We start from the raw sequence: 20,817 nt of genomic DNA on the forward strand, positions 1-20,817 counted from the left end.
TTGCACAGGGCTTTAGGGCTTCCAGGCCCTTCATATCAACGTTCTCTCATTTAATCATTCCAACACTCAGAGTGACTTACTAGTGTTATGCCCATTTCTAGGCTGAGGAAACTGAAGCTCAAAAAGGTGTGGGAGTAGCTGACTTTGAGGTCATGTTGCTAGCAGTGGGACCTCTTGAAACTATATTGATTCTGAGTCCTACTGTTATACCTCTGTGGGGCCTAGGCTTAGTGGGGTGACTCGGAACTGATTGGGTTACAGGAAGGAAGGGAAGGAACAGGGCACTGTGCTGGGCGCCTGACATACATTGTCCCAGGTAATCCGGTGGGTTGTTATTCACCCCTGTTTTATCAACAGAGACATTGCAACCCAGACAGGCTCAGTGATTTGCCCAGGAACACACAGCAGATAGCCAAAGCTGACTGAGTCTAGGACTTGGGTCAGCCTGACCAAGGGCCATGCTCCTTGGGCTTCTCTTTGAGCCTCAGAGTCATTTATTTTCCTTGGAGTCCAAGACTCCAACCCCAATTCCTCTCCTCCCCCCAGCAGTTTTTTGCCAGTTTGGCGGCTCTTAATGGGCAGTAATAAGTTTGTTTACTTTTGCTCTCTTGATATTTATTCAACTAATTGTATCTCAAGAGAAATAACACTCCCCGCCCCCATCCCGGCATTCCAGCCATCTTAGGACTGCAGAAGACCTCAACTCCAATCAAAGTGATGCTCCTCATTTTTTTCCTGCGTCCAACAAAGAAAAGCAAATCCAACTGTTTTCCTTGGCTTCAGAATTAAAATAAAAACGATTCTTAAAATTGCTTTTCCACATTGTATTGTGAGGAGTTTCCATCACGCACGGGTTTTCCCTCCCCACAAGTGAGGCTGGTGTGACTGTGCCACGTGACAGCCTTTGTACACTGGGAGGCAGCCTCTCCAGGGCTTGGGTCCCACCCAGTCTCCGGTGGGCTGCTTCTGAATGTCCCCGCTTGGCCTGATGTGGTGGGGCCACACATCATGTGTCCGCATCCCTCTCACCACTGTGGTGCTACAGCCCAAGCAAGAGGCCGCTTTGTGGGCAGAGCTGTCATTTTTATAAGATGGAGCTGTATGTTCTGCCCTGTAGCAGAAGCTGCCAGCCTAGGATCCTCTTTTGAGTTCACCCCAAAGGTTAGAAATGAGAAAAGTTCCAGTAATAAAAAGAATAATAACAACTAATTGTCACTATGGCTCAAGCACTTTATATACATTATCTCACTTAATCCTTCCAACAGCCCTTGGAAGGCAGCCTGTTGAGGGCCGCCATGTATGGTGGCCCCACTTGTGCACTATACAACTCTGGGGGACACAACTCACATTCATAGTCTTTATGTTTTTTATATTTATATTGCAGCAGTTTTCTAATGCCCACAAAGATGCTTTTAAGGCTAACAGCAAAGCTGACATTTATCCCTATTTGCAGTTGAGGAAACTATTGAGATTTGAGGATGGCGAGTCATTTGCCCAAATCACAAATTACTAAGTAGTAGAGCCACTAATACACCCCAAAAATAACCCCCAAAGATACCATACTGTGAATAAAGAGAAACCAAAATGCCAAAGTGACTGGAAGCCCAAAAGAGATTGTTCTCTGACCCTCTAGGCAGGAGGACGACAGGAGTGCTCTTGCCGTCCTTAGGCCTGCAGATCCCAGGGAAGCCTCCAAATTAAATCCGGATCTCAGGAGTTGTTTCATCATCAGTCCAGGTTGTAGGCCTGCCTGGAGGACTTATAGAACCACCCGTCCATTCGTCCTCTGGTCAGCACTGCCCATTGGTCTGTGATCACAAATGAAGGCCAATTATGGGTCCACGCCAGAAGAGGCATCCCAGCACTGCAGGAGGCCTGAGAAGCGAGCCTCTGCCAAGGCAGTCGGGGAATCTGGAAATGCCAGCTGGCCCCTGACATTGGGGTTCTGGGAAGCTAGAAGCCTGAGCTGTGTTTGAGTGAGTCTGGTGGACCTGAGCATGAATCAAGTTTGTGAAACTATCATCAGGACAGAAGACAGATGAAAACATCAACATTAGCTAGCAGGTGTTCCTACCAAAGCTGTTGAAATGTATGGTGTACTAGTAGGGAAGTATCCAAACCAATTGGTAATCCAAGATGTGGGAAGGATCTAGATGAAGGGAAAAGGCCCAGCTGATCATGTGACCAGTAGTATTGCTAATAATGGCCGTCGTTTGTTGTGAGCTTGGGTGCCCAGCTGTACTCTATCTCATTGGCTCTTAATAGCTCTATGAGTAGGGGACCATACATCTTGGTTGGCCCCAGTCAAGGTCTGTTGTCTTATGTAATTATTATTATTTTGAGATGGAGTTTTGTCCTTGTCACCCAGGCTGGAGTGCAATGGCACCATCTCAGCTCACTGCAACCTCTGCCTCCCAGTTTCAAGCAGTTCTCCTGCCTCAACCTCCTGAGCGGCTAGGATTACAGGTGCCTGTCACCACACCTGGCTGATTTTTGTATTTTTGGTAGAGACGGGGTTTCACCATACTGGCCAGGCTGGTCACGGTCTTATGTAATTATTAATAGCACCCACTTTTCACTCTCAATATTGTCCTGACTGAGCAACAAACTATATGGTCCCATTACCTAAGAGAAAGGTATTATATCTGCATTTGGCAGTAGAGGAAACCCAAGTCTAGAAAGGTTAGGTCGCTTGTTCAAGGTCACTTGGAAGTAAATATCACAACTGGGATTTAGCTGTCAACTGCTAGGTCCAAACCCTGACTGGCATCAAGATTGTCTCTTCAACCAGTATGAATAAAAGGTGCTTGTTTGTTTAATGGCTGAGATGCAGCTTGCATGTTACTCACTGTTGACTGAATAAGTAGAAATAGCTTTCAGGTTAGCACAAGGGTGTGTTTTGTTGGATGTTGGAAAGAGCTGCTTGATCATGCAAGTGGTAAGACCCCAAAATGGGCATCTGGGATGAGCAGTGACACCCTCACCTTGGAGAACCTGGTGAAAGGACTGTGCATCGTTTGTCCTGGATGATTCACCATCAGCCCGGAGGCCAGGGAGGGCATATCCAGATCTCCAACTGCCCTCCCCTCCCAGCTGAGGATGCTATGAATCATTCCCCACCAGAAGGCACCCGGGGAGTCTGGAGCCAATTCCCAAACGCTTCTAGTTCAGCTCTCATAAGACCATTGAATGAACCATTTATCCATCCAGCCAGCCCTCCATCACCCACCCATTTAGACTTCCAATCCAGCTAGCCATTGTGCATTGCTACTACCTGGTCATGGGTGATGGGAGCCATGAGTCAGAGAAGCAGGATAAGAAAGATTTTCCTGAAGGAGTAGCATTGGGGGTTCGAATCTGCCTGATGCTTTGGGCTGTTGTGCTACTGCCATTGGTGAGTTGCTGGCTCCAGAAGAGTTCATGGAGGAGGTGGGTTATGGTCACACCGTGAGATCATAGGGTAGAGGGGGATGTGGTTAGGGAGTGGGGGAGCTGGTTGCCTTTGCCAGGGGGACAAGGACACTGCTGTTACTTTTTCACAGTGCATTATTTGGGAACCATTTTGAGATTCCCCCAAAGTCTGTGCACTGAGCCCTCTGTGCCAGGAGCCTCGGCCAACAGAGCAGAGGCGGGGAAGAGTCTGCAGAAGCCATTTCAGAGTCCAGCTTCTGAGTTGGCTGCTGCATTTCCGGCAGCGCCTAGTGTGCTCTGGAACCCTACAACTGGGAAAGCCCTAGACAAGAGGGAGAAGTCAAGGGCTGGGTGGACAGCACTGCCCCAGGGTGGCTTTCTTGGGAAGTCCAGGCCTTGCCTGGAGCTGCTTTTCTGGGCCAGGCTGAGAAGTTGGCATCAGGGCCACCTTGGCTGTTTGGATGGACTTGTTCCTCAGACACTGGGACAACCAATTTTTGTGTCTGCCTCACTGATCCCGGTAGCTCTTTGAGGCAGGGGCTGTGACTATCCCCATTTCACAGATGAGCAAACAAAGGGTAAGGGATGAAGCCACTTGCCCAGGGGCATGGTGCTACCAAGTGGTGGAGCTGGGCCCAGAAACAGATTTGTCTACCCCAGGGCCAGGTTTCTTACCCCCACAATCCTAATTGGCCTCCCTGCCTTTGGGTGCTCTCTCCCCTGGAGCCTACACTGCATGCAACTCCAGGGCTGTCTGTCTGACACCCACATCTGATCATGTCAGCGTCCTGCTTAAAAACAGACCTTGTGTTGTCATGCCTCCCTGCCTTTGCATGTGCTGTGCTTCCTGCCTCCAGTACCTTCCCCCACTGTCCTGGCTGATGCCTGCCTGTCTTCCTAAGTTGACCTCACCATGAAGCCATCCGTTCAGTGAGGTCCTCCCTCCCTCCTTCAGCTCACAAGTGCAGCTGTGGCTGCTTCCAACCCAACACCCAAGACTCAGATTGCAGTCATCTGGTTATCTCCCTCCTCACTACAGCTTCTTTAAAGAGCAGGGCCAGGGCAGATTCCTCCTCTGAATACTGAGTATCCAGGATGGCACCTAGGTTACTAAATAGGAATTCAAGAACTTCATTCATATAACGTATTTCCCAATAAGTTCTCCTCTTCCAGCCACTGTGCCAGGGGCTGGAGGTAGAACAGGAACAAGGTGGGTGAGGTTCTTACCCTCAAGGGGTCAACGGTAGTAGGTGAGACAGAGACTAGGCATTTGCAATGCAAAGAGATCCATGCCCAGGTAGGGAAACTTGGGGGGCTGTGGGGCACCTGACCTAGCCTCAGAAAAGCCCTTGGCTGGACAACAGAGAGAGGAATGGCGTGGCACCCTGGGGTAGAGAAGCTTGCTTGCTTGAGAGCCTGGGTCTGAGGCTTGCTTCATTGATTCATTCATTCCACAGATATCTTTCCTGCCTGGCCCTGAGTGGGTATTAGAGATTCGGCAGTAACTGAGACAGACACAGCCTTTCTCTCATGGAGGTTGGAGTGGGACTACCTCAGGCAGGACTTTAAGGATTCTTGGAGCTGGGCAGGTCCTCAGGCATCTCTTTAAGATAAGAACAGAGTCCATTCTGGGCTTTTCCTTGGTGGTCTTGGTACTGCCTGTCTGGACGACTAGGCAGCAGGGGGTTGCTGAGGCTCTGGGGCTGCTGGCCCCAGACAGGCTGATTTCAGCAGAGAATGGACTGACACAATAGCTCAGCTGTGAGAGGCCTGGCTCCCCATACCCAGCATTTTATTTTTTATTTTTGAGATGGAGTCTTGCTCTATCACCAGACTGGAGTGCAGTGGCGCGATCTCGGCTCACTGCAACCTCCGCCTCCCGGGTTCAAGCGATTCTCCTGCCACACCCAACATTTTAACATTCCTGGGACCAAAATGTGGCTCACGATTGATGTGTACATGTAACAGGGCATCGTAACGTTGTAACCCCCAACACTGTTATGAACTCAGTCATATGGCTTACAGTCCATGTGAAAGAACACAGTTTTGTCATAGAAACTAACCCCAGAATGAGGCTTCTGACGTGACCTATGTATCACCACAAACTCCAAGCTGCCTGTGGCTGAATAACTCTTCTATTTGGGGTGTTTTATATAAATTCACAAAAAAGAAACGCTATTCAATGAATTGATTCTTTCTTGAGATTTCAACAGTGTGGTTGTCCAGGATGGCAGCAGGCTGGGGTGGAACCAGCACAGGTCTGGGTTTCAATCTTTGCTTTTTGGCCCATGAATGGAGAGACCGTGGGAGAGGTGCTGCACCCTGACCCCCAGTTTCCACTTCCGTAAGACGGGGACAGCACCACCCACCTTGAGGACCCTCTTAGCTCTTTGTGCCACCTCTTTACAGCTTTCACACAGTTGTGTGTTTGTGTGATTATTTACCGTCTGCCCAGTCCTGCTGGGCTGTGGGCTCTGTGAAGCAGAGCCCCTCCCCCATCTGCCTGCTGTCAGTTGAGACCATTCCAGATTAAATGGGCTGTGATTCAGAGAGGCCAGTTGCTGAATGTACCTGCTTTGGCAGGGCTGCTGTCTGTTTGTTCTGTTGTAGCTACCCATTGCCATCTCCCTGATGTTTTCTCAGAAATTGCTCGTGTGTGACCCACTGTGGGTGATGAGGACCTGAGCTCTGATTCTTCAGTCCTAAAGGAGCCTCCAAGTAGGGATGTAGAAAGCACATCAGTATTATCTCAGTCACATGGACCAGTGTTTCCCTGAGGCTCTGCCCCCACTGAGCTGGGGACAGAGTTTCCTGGTGCTGATGTGGTGAGACAGTATCTCAGAGCACCCAGGCACATGGAACAAGTCAGCCAACCTGGTTTCAAAGCTCAGTTCCTCTTGTCACTAACCATATTACCACATAACAGGTACCCTCATAACTGTGCTGAGGCTCATCTCTAAGAGTAACAGTCATGCTTATTTTGCTTCAGAAGTAGGCTTCCATGAAGAGCAAGGAATGCGCTAAAGTCGAGTAAGTCCGTGATTTTCAGAGGGGTTGGTGCAGCATTTGATAGGACAGCAACCAAAGCAGATGTGGCTACTGACGACACTGGGCAGGGACCCAGTGACAGGATAAGAGAAGTTGAGGCATCTAAACAAGGCACTGAAGTGAGAGGAAGTCAGGGGCTTTGGAGCTAGACAGAGCTGGGTTCCAGTCCCACATAATCACATAACTGTGACTTTGGGCAAGTTAACCTCTTGAGCCTGAGTTTTCCCATCTGTAAAATGGGATGCTAAAACTAGAACCTACCTTCTGGGGGTTGTGGTGAGGATGAAATGACATAATGTATATGCCTTACTTAGCCCAGTGGGTACTTCCTAAATCACCGGGGGATGGAGGGCCAGATGGAGGAACAGCTTATTTGCTCTGCCCGTGAGCTTCAGCAATAAGATGTAGTCCCCTGCTGGACCATGTGCATTAAACATTTTTGTCTGTTCCACCCAGACTGCCTCATTAGTAGTAAGTAGTCCCATTTTTTTGCCAAGCTCATGAAGTAAGTCAGAGCCTCTGCTCATCCTGAGCTGCCCAGAGAAGACAGTGAGCCACCATGGTTCCAGGCTGGAGGAGGGAAACCTGTGGCTTCAGTAGCCCCAGAGGCCTTGTGCTAGAGAAGCAAATACTTGACATCGCCTTTTCAAAATGCTTCCAAGCGCGCAGGGAGCCCACTGGAACCTCAGGGGGCCACAGGACAGAAGCTCCTCTCCCTGGCTAAGATGTGTCAGTGTTGTCTGGTGTAAGATCCACCAGACATGGCCACCATAGTGCCAGACTTGGTGATGGCCATTCCTTGCCTCTTCCTCTGTTACTCCAGGGCAGACCTGACTATGGATCCTCCTGATTTTGTGAGCTTCCCACAGCACTAAGGTAGCTGCATTTTCTTATCCACTATGGTTCTGCTGGGGAGATCGATAGGCAGACAGGCAGTGTCCATGTGGGAAGGAGGATGCCCTTCCTCCTGTAAGGTTGGTATTAGATCCTTTTGTTAATATGTCTGCACTTTTTCTTAGTATGGACTTCTAGGATGCGGGCACACTGCAGGTGGCCCCAAACCCAAACCCCAGACATAAAGCCCCCCCTTCTCAGGCTCCTGGAAAGCGCTCCAGTGTGGGCAGTGGTAGTAGCCACAGTATTATCTCTGTCTTGTGGGATTTTCTGAAAACCTTAGCAGGATATGTCCAGAACAGGGAAAGAATTTGGGTCTCTGGCCAGGTGCAGTGGCTCATGCCTGCAATCCCAGCACTTTGGGAGGCCGAGGTGGGTGGATCACGAGGTCAGGAGATCAAGACCATCCTGGCTAACATGGTGAAACCCTGTCTCTACTAAAAATACACACACACACACAAAATTAGCTGGGTGTGGTGGCGGGCACCCGTAGCCTCAGCTACTCGGGAGGCTGAGGCAGGAGAATGGCGTGAACCCGGGAGGCGGAGTTTGCAGTGAGCCGAGATTGTGCCACTGCACTGCATTCCAGCCTGGGTGACAGAGGGAGACTCCGTCTCAAAAAAAAAAAAAAAAAAGAATTTGTGTCTCTGCTCTTCCCTTCCCTCTGTGCCAGTCCTGATTGCTGTGGTTTGTAACCATCAGTGACCAAGGTTTGCTCAGGGTTTGCTGTGCACCAGGCACTAAGCCAGGGCCTTCCTAGGCATTGGCGCCTAGCTTTCTCCTAGAAAGCAGTAGGGTGTGGTTGAGTGGTTCCAGAGCCACACCACTGGGTTCAAGTCCTGGTCCTGGCACTTACTAGCCATGTAGCCATGGGCACATTACTTTACCTCAGTTTCCTCACCTATAAAACGGGGATGAATAATAATGCCTGTGCTATAGGATGGTCATGAGGATTCTACAAGTTGAGTCTGGCATAGAGTAAGTGCAATATAAGTGTTAGCTGTTACTCTCTGGCCGTTGTTACCACCTGGGCACTATTATCCCATTTCACAGATAAGAAAACTGAGGTTTAGAAAGGCTGTGTTCTGCCAGAGCCATTGGCTAGTAGGTAGAAGAGTTGGGATTTGAAGCCAACTCATGAGGACTGCCCTACTCTGCCTCCATTTGGAAAAATACATGTGGGGAGCATTTGGCCGGCTTCGGAAGTGGCATTCTCAACTTTCCCCAGAGACTGGGGTGAAAGGAGATCCTTTTCCAAGTAACTGAACTGGCCTCTGGGAGCTCTCATAATCCTACAGCAGAGGCAAGAGCTGACCCATGACACACATATCACAGAAGGAGAAGGGAAGGATCAGTGAAGAATTTGTTTGGAAATGTTATCTAATACTGAGTGCTTTCAGGCGACTTGGTATGTGGAGCCCCTGCTGTCCCCTTGCGGGGGTACCAGGGAAGCCGCATCCTCCCTGTATCTTGGCCACATCCACTCAGTTGGAGACCCAGGGTACCATCCAGTGCAGCAGCCCCTGGGTGATGCGTCTGTTCCCGTGCTGGGTGCGTCTGCTCTCCTCGCCAGCTGGAGGGTGTGAGCAGAGGCAGCCCAGCTCCTGTAACTCTCTGAGCAGGGGCTCCCAGCACCTCAGCACAGCGCTTGCCATTGCCTCACATTGTCCCGGCCTGGGGGCGTAGGAATCCAAAGCTTCAAAGTGACTACCCAAGTCCTTGGGCCACCCCTGCCTTCTGCAGCTCTTCAGTCCACTGCCCTCTAAGCACACACCTACACACACGCACACTCCCAGCTGCCCTGCCATGCCGGGAGCTGCCGGCCGGCACCCCAAAGGCTCTTTGTCCAAAAGAGGAGAGTGAGGCTTACTCATGAAGTCCTCGAGATGCCAGCCCATGATCATGTGCCCCCAAACACCACCAAGTGTCCACAGGTTCTGCCCCGGACATGCCTTGTTTGGCTCCAAGTGATAGCAGGGAGTGACCCTCTGAGACTCGGCTGCACACACCCCCAGCTGGAGGGTCAGGGTTCTGGAAGCCCTAGCCACGGAGCCAGCGGCTGCCTCTCGCCCCTGCCTCTCATGGCCGCAGAGCTGGCCCCTTACCTCTTCCCTCCTGCTTGGCTCCGGGGCGGCTCCTCACATGCTTCACTCTGGCCGTCAGCGGGGCAGCCTGTCCATGGCCTCTGGAGGGGTTCCTGAGTTGCAGGCCGGTGGCTGCCAAGCAGCCCTGCCTCACTGGGCTCCACCGGCTCTGCCTCCACAGAGGGCTCCAGCAGAGGCTGGGGCCAGGGCTGGCCAGGGGTCCTGTGGGGCTGCTCACAACCCGCTTTCCCTCACAGTAGCGTCAGCCGCTGCCTCAGTGCCACGCTCGGCAGGTCCGGGGCTTGGGGTCCATCCTCAGGCCATCTGCAGCAGCCTCATTTGAACTCCCAACTCCTTTGTGGAGCCTTTACATGCCGCCAGAGGAAACTGTGAGCACAGCCTGACCCTGGTTGGCTGCAGGCGCTTCTCTCCACCCACCAGTGCAAGAGGATCCCCCAGGCCCCAGAAAGGCTCCGGGCCTCCCCTCAGCCCCAGACAGAGGCGGGCCGCCCGGTGATGTCACACGAGCTCCGGCCCCAGCTGGCCTGGCCCCTCCCGCCCAGCCCGCTTTGGCGGCCTCGGCAGGCCCCCTCCTTCCTTGGCACGGGCAGCCTGGCCAGCTCTGCTCCCTGGCCCGCCCTCTCTCCAAAGCTCAGGCAGCTCCTGCATGCTGCGAGGCGGAGCGCTTCCCCTTTGACTCAGGGAATGGGTTTAGATCCGCTCCAGCTGTGCGTGCAGCCCCGTGCGTGCGAGCAGCAGGCAGCGGGTCCTCCCCCTGGATGCCTCGTTGGGCACTGCCCCACTGAGCCCCAGGCTGGCGGGCGGGGCAGCTCAGCCCAGAGCGCCTCTCCCCATCAGCGGCCCTTCGTGGAGGCCTCATTCTCATCTCTAAACCCTGGGGAAGGGAGTCCAAGGCTGTCCACACAGAAGCTGTGGCATCGGAGCTGCTCGAAGTTAGCAGGAGGCAGTGGCTTAGGACGGTGGAAATACCACAGGCTGAGGGTGGAGGCAGCACTGGGGGAAAGCTCTGTGACTTCACACCTGAGTGGCTTTGATTAATTCACTTCACCTCTTCTGGGCATCCCTTCCATGCATCAGTAAATGAGCTAATTAATACTAGTAATCTACCTGCAACAGCTGCAGCGAGGACTCTGTGAGGTCACATGGGAAGGAGCTTGGCACAGTGTCAAGGACACCTCCTTGAACTGAGCTTAGGACTCTGGAGATGGGTGGATCAAGGGTCTCCTGCTCCCAGAGCCTCTGCTTTGTGATCCTCTTTAGCCTATGTTTTCATCAAAATGTGACCTCCTATTGGGCTCTTCTAGGAACAAACACTGGAACTCCATCAGAGTCCTCAGCATGGAGCCAGCCGCATAGGTGGAGCTCTGTGAATGTTGATAGAATCAGAAAGGAGAGGATGGCACTGGACCGCACAATGCAAGCATCGTCCAGACGTGTCAGCACCGGCAGCCTGGGAGAAGGTACAGTCAGTGCAGGAGGACAGGCCTGCTGCCGGGCACCCTGCGGGGATACAGAGAGTAGGAGGATGGCAGGTACCAGGAAGGGAGCCCCAGGGTACAAGTTTGCCCCGGTGCTTGGACAAGAACATGTGAAATATTGGTGGTATCTTTGCTTTTTTAAAAAGGTTTTAGTGATGATGGTGGTGATGATGTTTGGGAACAAATTGGGAGAAAAACTTTAATGGGACTCTCCCTGCCCCTAGGCATCCTCCCTACCACCAGGCACCCCTCTCAACCCTGTGGCAGATTCCTCTTTCAGAGATGGCCCAAGCAATCTCTTCCAGTCCCCAAGGAGACCCTGACACTTCACCCATGGAGCAGTGAGGTCCCTGCTCCTCGCCTTGAACCCGAGAGGGTTTGTGACTTGCTTGTGACCAGAGGAATGTGGTGGAAGTGGCACCACCTGACTTCTGAGGCTGAGAGAGGAAAGGCAATGCAGTCTCTGCCCTGTTCACCAGCACACTCGCTTTTGAAGCCCCGAGCCAAGCTGGAGCCTAAGATGTCCAGCTAGAGGCCACACACAGTGTAGGTCCCAGCTGACAGGAGCATCACCCGCAGACACATGAGCAAGGAAAGATGCCTGTAGATGATCCCAGCCCTTAGCCACAGAGTCACCCCAGATGCTGCATCACTATCAGCTGTAGAGTCTTCCTGTTGAGGCCCCACACACTGGGGAGCAGAGATAGCCATTCCACTGTTTCATCTCCAAATTCCTGACCCACAGGCCCCAGTGATACATGGTGGTTTTAGGCTGCTAAATTTTGGTGGTGATTTGTTACACAGCATTAGTAACTGGGATAGACTCGGGCAAGAGCAGTTGGAGGGAGCCCTTTAGAGGAGCTGAGAGAAGTGCACTGTGACTGAGGAGAGAAGATGGGGTCTTGTTAGAGAGGTGGAACTTTATTCCGAAGACAGTAAGGAGCCACTGAAAGGTTTTGAGCAAGACAGTGTTGAGACTTGGTTTTATTTTTTAAAGGCTACATTAGTTATTGAGTGGAGACTGGATTAATGTGAGCTACAAAGTGTCCTAGGACTTTCCCACCCTCTGGTAACAGGTCCAGTACAAGCCCCTTGGTTACTAAAAGAAAGTTGTTTTCACGATTCAAAGTTCTTAGGATCCTCTCAGTGGAGGAGGAGCACCAGGGTGTCTTGCCCCGTCCATCTTTGCACACCTCCTGCCCCACTGGTGGCATTGGGCAGTCAAAATTGGTGGCATTGGGCACTGTGGAGCTCGGAAGTCAGATTCTAGTTCTACCATTTAGTTGCTCTGACCCTCACTTTCCTCATCTGTAAAATGGGGATGATATGAGGATCTCCCTCACAGGGCTGTGGGCTGTTGTGAAAATGAAGTAAGATGTGATACGTTAAGTGTAACACACACTGTCTAGTACAAGGCTCAACAAAAAGCTCTTGTAGTTTCTGTTGCTTCCTTCACTGGCCTGTGAGTACCCTGAGGCAGGGGTGTGTGCAGGCCATGTAGAGCCCTCCTTTTGTGTAGCCCAGTACAGAGGAGTGAATAAACGAACTGCTGGCTGGAGGAGGATGAAGAGCCATGGCTCAAAGTCTGAGGGACCTGTGCTCAAATCACAACTCTGTCACTAATCTCGGGCAACTTTCTTATTCTCTCTGAAACTCTGTTTCCTCACTCGTAAAAAGGGGATGCTACTACTCCCAGGGTTACTGTGAGGATTGAGTAAGATGATGGGGCTTAAGCATTCGGCCCTGCGCCTGGCTGCAGCATTTAGCGGTTGCTCAGGAAATTCCTGCTGTTGCTTCTGCTCCTGCCCTCAGACTTCTCCCCAATCCTACCCTGATCCTCTCCAGCATGCTTCTAACTTGGTGACTCCTGGATCTCAGTGTCCCCTGACCTCCTTGAGCACCGTTCCCACATTTCCACTTGTCTGTCAGACAGAAGCATCATGTGACTAAAGCATTTGAGGAGACATGAATCTTCCTTTCCTTTTTATAGTTTTTATCAGGATGAAAAATGCATGACGTTTACGTGGTGGTAGAATACAAAGATTCTTCATGTAAATGACACAATTCGTAAGAATGATTTCATGTCTTACCACCTTCCTGACAGTTACAGGTTTTTTTCTGTCTATTGGGAGACTGTGTATATATGAGGAGTGGTGGGTCAGGGGATGCAGGTATACTGTTTCCTAGAGGGGTGTACTTGGGAGGGGGCAGTTTTGCTGTATCTTGCATTCTCAGAGTGCCACCAGTATTTGAAGCTTCACACATCCCAAACTGACTCTTTCCCGTACCCCACCCCACCCCTACCCCCAACTCCCTGCTACCTTCAGTACTTTTTAAATGTCTTTCCATGGTCTTCTGACCAACATTGTTTCTGATGAGAAGTCAACTGCCTTCCTTATTGTTGTTCCTGTATACATAATGGATCTTTTATTTTCTGGCTTCTTGTAAGATTTTCTCTTTATCTTTGATTTTTCAGCAGTTTGACCATGATGTGACTAAGTGTGGTTTTCTTTGCATTTATTCCATGTGGGTTCACTGAGCTTCTTGGACCTATATGTTTTTACTAAATATAGGGATATGGGGAGAATTTTTAGCCCATTATTTCTTTGAATATTTTTTATGCTCAATTATCTCTCCCCTCTCCTTCTAGAACTCCATTTACACACTTCTTCTTCCACAGGTCACTGAAGCTTCATTTGTTTATCTTGTCTCACGCTTCAGTTTGGATCACTTCTCCTTCCTGTCTTCACATTTGCTAACCTTTTATCTGCAGCATCTAATCTGCTGTTAATTTCATCTAAAGTATTTTATGTCATACTATAATGTTTGGTTCTAGAATTTTCACTTGGTTTATTTTTATAATTCCCATTTCTCTTCTGGGATTCCATATCCACTGATTCATTCTATCTTTCATGTTCTCAAAATCCTGTGCATATTTATAATAGCCATTTAAAAATCCTTGCCTACTAATTCCAACGTCTGGCTCATTAGTGAGTCTGATTTTACTGCTTTTTTTTTCTTGATTATGGGTCATATTGTCCTGCTTCTTCACATGTTTATAATTTTTTATTGCATACTGGACATTGTGGGTGATACATGAAAGACTCTGTATTTTCTTGTCTTGCTCTAAAGAATGTTGAGTTGTGTTCTAGCAGGCAGTTAAATTACTTTGCCTTCTGTTGTGCTCCTTGGAGTCTCTCTACTTGTATACAGTTTAGGAGTTAGCTAAGGATTTGAGGGGAATTGGTATAGTAATTTTGGGGCTTCCTCTTCTGTAATTCTGTCTTTTCTGGCATTTCCCCACTCACTTTCTACCCTCAAAGTCCAACCTCTTTCCCATCTTCCCACACAGTAAGACTACTGCTTTCTGTTTTAGATTCATTCTTCTGTGTGTCACCATGAACTGGGAAATGCTCTAGTGTGCTTTCCTTCTCCAGTGATTTCAAGCAGGTCTTTTTAAATTTTTTTTTATTTTTTTAGTCCTGAGTTTGTAATTGTTATTGACCAGAGTAGTTGTTCAAAACAGTCCACTCCTCCATTTCAGGGAACTGGAACCCCATATCCCAATTGAATTTGTTTTCTCACCCACACCTTCTGTACCCCTGCTGCTGTTGGTGCTCTGCCATAAACCTAGTTGGTTGGTCATCCTTCATCCAGTTGTCTGTCCTCCCTGCTTCTGATCATGGTCTGTTGGGAAATGTCAACCCCAAGATCCCAGGTTGGTACATCTCCGTGTACCACCTGAGCACTAGAAGATGAAAGAGATGTACTGTCCTCACAAGCCCTGTTGGAGCACCTTATGTAGCAACTTGTGATGTGCTAGACATTGAGCTCAACATTTATAGGTATCACTTCATTTTAAAACCATATGAGTGAAATATTACTATTCTATTTTACTAACAAAAAGATTGAGACTTAGCAAAGTGAGGTTCCTTGTATCAGGCCACACAGCTAGGAAATAATGGGACTGTGATTAAAATCTGCATCAAAGCTAAGAGGAACAGAATTGTCCTGAAAAAAAAAATTGTGCTTGTTTTTATTATTATTATACTTTAAGTTCTGGGGTATATGTGCACAACGTGCAGGTTTTTTACATAGTTATACATGTGCCGTGTTGGTTTGCTGCACCTGTCAACTCGTCATTTACATTAGGTATTTCTCCTAATGCTATCCCTCCCCCAGCCCCCCACCCCGCTCCCTGTGTCCATGTGTTCTCCTTGTTCAACTCCCACTTATGAGTGAGAACATGCAGTGTTTGGTTTTCTCTTCTTGTGTTACTTTGCCGAGAATGATGGTTTTCAGTTTCATCCATGTCCCTGCAAAGGACGGGAACTCATCCCTTTTTATGGCTGCATAGTATTCCATGGTGTGTATGTGCCACATTTTCTTTATCCAGTCTATCATTGATGGGCATTTGGGTTGCATCCAAGACTTTGCTATTGTGAACAGTGCTGAAAGTTGCTCTTGTTTAATACCAGCATGCTGCTTCTTGTTTTAAGGTCTCTGACCAATCAAGATGCTTCTCACCATCAGTGGTGTATCATAGTTTTTCATTCCTACTAGAATGTGACGCTTTTACAGTTGATGACTTGTCAGATTCAAGGAAGTGTGGCAGTTTTAGTCATCAAGGCCCCAGTGAGGTTGGCCTGTGGCCGAGGAGCCAAAAGGCAGAGCCCCTCCTCTCCTGGTCAGCTGGCCTTGGAAAGGTCTGGGGGAGTGTCCAAGCATCAAGAAGCCTGTGGAACTGCCAGAAGCCTCCATCGGTCCAGATTTAATAAAACAGCTGCCACTAGACTGAGTGCGAGCCAGCTGGTCCCCTCCTGTCTTGAAGGCACGTGGTCAGGTCCTGTGACTCTCTGCACCATGCCGGGTGGGGGAACCACATGTTCCTTGGCTCTGGTGAGGAGAAGTTAGGAGACTTGGACTTGTGGGACGATTCTAAGGTGGTGCTACTGTCCAGTGTCACAAAGCATATCCAGGCACCATGGAAAGCCCTTTGAGGACACTGTGACTGTTAAATGCTGGCCAAACAAGTATATCCAAAAGTCATAACAGGATGCATGCTCGGGTACAAAGCAGCTTTGAGAGCCTGTTGTTAGCTCATGTGTGACTTCTCAACTCACTTGCCAGGGGACTGTGAGGACAACATCTCTCCTCAAGTGTGGGTGTCACCTAACAGCCAACAGATATTCATATTAAGCCCCATCTGAGCACCAGAGTTGGGCTCTAGGTCAATTTGCCCAAAGACAATTTGCTGAGAATTTTAGCTGACTGGTTTTCATTTTGTCTCATAACAGTATTTTAGGGCGTGTCCAGCTCTCTCATACCATAGCTGGTGCATGGCCCCATCCCCAAGAGAAGAGACTGAGGACTGGCAAGAGTAGAGATTTAATTTTCATTTGCTGGTTTTCTTTGTTTCTTCATAGCGAAAAATTCATAGACGCTTTCCAAAGCTGTTTAAAATAATTCCCATCCAATATAAATTTTTAAAAAATATTGTCACTTCTGGAACATTGTCTGTGCCAGACAGGACCTATATCCCAAACAGGAGACAAGGTACTGAGGGCAGCTTTATAGTCAGTGGGGGGAGGATTCCAACCCCCTTACACAGATACCTGCTGAAATTCCCATTCCAAAGAGCAGCAAAGCTGTTGCTGACCTTGTTTATCTTTCCTGGGACCCAAGGAGGCAGCTGATTAGATAAACGAGGGCTTCTGGCAAAAGACTGATAGAGTGAGCCTCCCAGGAATGAGAGCAGGGTGGTGTCACCCCAGACAGAGGTGCTGGTGCTGGACAACAGGGGCTTCTGGCAGAGAGCTTTCTGACTAGTAGGTCTGATGTTGGGGGTTTCAGGGGCACCCACATAGGCCCCGCAGGGAGTAAAGGCAGCCAGTGCAGGAGGCTTGCTTCAGCCCTGCCAGCCTCCAGACTACCCCACTGCCCTCCCTCATCCCTCCCTGGGCTGGGCCGGGTAATCCTGGCTCTGAGGCCTGGAACCCTGGAGACCAGGGATCTGTTTTTCCTGTCTGCTCAATATTCTTCATCTGCTCCCAGGATCTGCTCTTTGGCACCCTGCCCTGTGCCCAGATGCTGGTTGACCTGTGGGGATTGCCTCTATGGGCTCTCTTACCTTCTGGATTTGGGTTAGGGCTGGCCTGTGGCAGGTGCCCACAGGAAGTGAGAAGATAGGAAGCGAGTGAGGACACGTGTGTCACCAGCTCCCTCCCTGTTGGACCATAGGTGACTTGGTCGAGTGATAGGAGTCAGCTAGGCTTGGGTTTGAATTCCATCTCCACCACTTATTAGCCCTGTAACTTGTGAAATTTACCTATCCTTCCTGAGTCTCAGTTTTCTCATTTAAGAACTGGAGATAGTAATATCACCTTCCCAAGATGGCCGGGAGTAAAAAGTGAGACAATGTGAGTACAGATGTCCTAGTGCAATATTGGAGACACACAGCAGGTGCTCAATAAATGCTGGCTTTCTTCCTTTAGTAATTTGGAGCCTTGTTATCTTGGGTTTCTAATACACTTGGGTCCTCTGAAGGTCATCAGTCATTTCATATCTCTCCGGACAGCTTTCCTTTAAGTTGTCCCTTTTTGGTTTGCACATCTGTCACTGTCCCCAGAACCACTGCCATAGAGCCTCACTGCTAATAGTCCTTTAGTCAAAGAAGTATTTCTCTGCCTTTTCCTTTGCCTGCAGCCTGTATATGAAGTCTGCTTAACCAAAGAAAAGAATCCTTTTAACATAGTAGAAAGCAAGCTTATGGAAGGACAGTGCATGATTGATATCCAAAAATAATTCATAATACTCACCGAGCACTTATTGATCCTCGCAACAACCTTATGAGCTACGGTAGGTTCTTTTATTATTCCCCAGTTTTCAGATGAAGAAACTGAGGCTCAAGTTAAGGGACTTGTCCAGGGTCACACAATGGGCCAGTGTTGACCTTTGGCCAGTCTGGCACCCAGAAGCCTGCCCTTTCAACCTCTTCGTTATCTGCCTATGTGATGGAGAAGGCTCAGCTCTCCAGGCCCTGGGGACCACATCATTTTATACAGTTGAATTGGCTAGAAAGCTACAGGGTTATCTCTTTAAACATACAGTGTTTTAAAATTTGTATTCATTCTTGTTATGTTTCTGCACAGACCCACACATGCATATGTGCACTCGCCTCCATAAACTTGGCTAATTACACTGTTGGCCGCTCCTTGGTGACTCAGTCGTCTTGAATAGACTAGCTTGACTGTGGGCTGTGGGGGTGCAGGGCACTGTTGACAGAAGCCGTGTAAGCCCCAGGCAGCCGTGTTTGTTGTTACTTTCCTAGCAGCCTCTCATCCCTCTCCTGATTTGTTGCTTCTCACCCAGCTGAGATTTCAGAAATCTGACAAGAGTTATTTGTAAATAAAAATAACTGGTCACTAAACTAGTCTAAAGGGCTCTCCTGTGAATAAAGTAACTGAGACTCACTGCCTGGACTTGATCACATCAATTTTGGGTACTCATGGGTCTTTGGGGCTTGCAAGACCTCTGTTCTAATGTAACAGCCAACAGCTGCCATCTGTTACACACTCACCACATGCCTGCACCGGGAGGCCTCCTGCATGGATTACGTCATTGAATTCTCAAAAACGGAGCCTCTCAGGAGAAGTTCTCTTCATCCGTCTTCCATTTTAACTGATGAGGTAGCTCAGGCTCAGAGTGGTGAGGGAGTCTACATCTATGCAGCCAGTAAGCAGCAAAGTCGGGATTTAGACATGGGCCTGTTTGACCCAGAGTCCACACTCTTAACAGACTTCAGTCTCTACCGCTTCCCAGCAATGCGAGGTTGGGCAACTTAGGGAGGCTCCCGACCCTCATGTCTTCATCTGTAGGATCATCCTGTTTATGTCCAGAACTATTGTGAAGGTTCATGGAGGTGTGTGCTTGAGATATGCATAGCAGGCACCCAGTCAGTGGCGGGTCCTTGCACTCACCACTTCAGTCCAGGTAAGTGGTTCTCAAGCTTTTGCACTTCAAGATCAACTGTTAAACTTGTTAATTTCAATTGTCAAACTTGTTCAAAGTTTGCTGGGCCCCACCCCCAGTTTCTGATTCAGTAAATCTGGGGTGGGGCCCGGGAATTTGCTTTTCTAACAAGTTCACATGAGGCCCTTGCTGTGGGAACTACTCCTCGAGATAGAGGATTTTGCCATGAAGGAGAGTCAGGACTGGGCTGGCAGTGACCATAACCTGCATCTGAGAGCTGTTTCGTGAGTGCAGATCCTGGTTACGTATCATGCAGGAAAAATGCGGTTTGGCTTTTTTCAGGCATTTCCTGGGAGCTGGCTGTCTTGCCCTTTCACTCTTCTGAGTGTCATTGACCCTGGGAAAATGTAGCATTTAAGCCACATTGTGATGTCTGAATGTGAAACAAGCTTCATTCGACTGATTACATTAACACGTCCCTGATTTCCAATTGCTTTCCTGAAACAGAAAAGGAAATAAAAGGTACGTTAAGAAAAGGTAATGAATCATCTTGCAGAAATTACTTCTGTGAATTATCTACCCCCACCACAACAAAACACCTGAAGCAGGGCTCAGACTAGGTATACTTCTGCTTCGCCTTGGAATTTTAGGTTTATTGACACGATGGTGTGATTAGTGTTCTTCCCTCCCCAGCACGCTGTAAGGGCGGAGCAGCCACCTCATTGCCTTTGGGTCTCCAGTGCCCAGCACGGTGCTTGACACATACCAAGGGGTGCTCAGTCAGCATTGCTGTCACACAAATGAGTGAAGGGTGCAGCGCCGGGTACTAGAGTCAAAGGGACCTGGGTTTGAACCTTGGGCCTGCCCTTCCCAGCTGAATGGCCCTGAGCAAGTAACTTAACATGGGCCTCATTTCTCCTTTTCTAAATTGGGGATTATAAAAATAATACCCATATTTTGTAAGGTTGCCATGAGAATTAAATGATATAAAATATCCAAAGTGCCTGCCATATAGTAAGTACTTAATTTTTTCTTCATAATCATCATCAACATCATCATCCTCATCCTCACACTGCCAGGAAGGCCAGTGTACTGGTATAGACTGTGGGCTCTGGAACCAGACTTTTAGGTCCAAATTCCAGCCCCACTGCATGCTAGCTGTGTGCCCTTATTCATGTCACTTCTCTATGCTTCAGTGTCCTCATCTGCAAAGCAGGGATGAAAAAGCACCTACTTCATAGAGTTCTCATGACCATTGAGGACATGTACATGTCAGGTGCTTAACTGTGTGGCTGGCACATGGTAAGCATTAACTCTCTCCCCACCACCTTCACAGAGGGGTAGGGAAGGAGCCTGTGGAGAGAGCAGTGTGGCCCCATGAGGAGGGAATGGGAGGAGGAGGCACCGTGCACCCTGGGGAGGCTGCCCTGCCCGGTGCCCTGGACCCTCAGCCCCAGCCCCCAGGGGGAGAGAAGGGCAGCCTAGCAGAGAGGGAAAGTGGATAAAGAAAGATCCTCAAGCTTCTGACACTGGAAACCCCCTCTTCCTGGCAGCCCTTGGAAGCGCAGCTCGGTCTTCACTGTGAGTTGACAGACTCAGCTGGTTTTGTTTACTCAGCAAGCTTGAGAGCATGCTGAGGTGGTGTCCCCCTCTGCAGAGCCGCCTTCGCCTGCAAATATCACCCCCTTTCTGCTACCTGCCAGCCAGGACTGTGGGTGGGGTGGACCCAGTAGGGACAAGCCCCACCCTGCCACCCACTCACCCGCCAGCCTGCCCTTGCCTTTCTTCCTCTGCCAGGCTCGCTCTGGGCAGCCCCAGGTTTGGCCCTCCTTCCCAGCATTGTCAGAGAAGCTTCCAACACCTCAAAATCCACCCTGGGGGGACCATCTCCATTTTCTTTAACGTGGAAC

At 49.5% G+C, this 20,817-nt stretch overlaps 2 protein-coding genes across 10 annotated transcripts in view; one reads left to right on the forward strand and one right to left on the reverse strand.

Moving 5' to 3' along the window:
• Positions 1-9,990, reverse strand: part of ANGPTL2 (angiopoietin like 2) — a 35,789-nt gene extending 25,799 nt beyond the window's left edge. Inside the window, exon 1 of the mRNA XM_012509084.2 lies at positions 9,459-9,990. The gene's annotated coding sequence lies outside the window, so the exon portion shown is untranslated. The remainder of the gene's footprint in view (positions 1-9,458) is intronic.
• The window catches only part of RALGPS1 (Ral GEF with PH domain and SH3 binding motif 1), a 300,052-nt gene that overhangs the window by 189,368 nt on the left and 89,867 nt on the right, over positions 1-20,817 (forward strand). The window lies entirely within an intron of this gene.

Source organism: Nomascus leucogenys, chromosome 8, assembly GCF_006542625.1.
Source record: "Nomascus leucogenys isolate Asia chromosome 8, Asia_NLE_v1, whole genome shotgun sequence".
NCBI lineage: Eukaryota > Metazoa > Chordata > Mammalia > Primates > Hylobatidae > Nomascus > Nomascus leucogenys.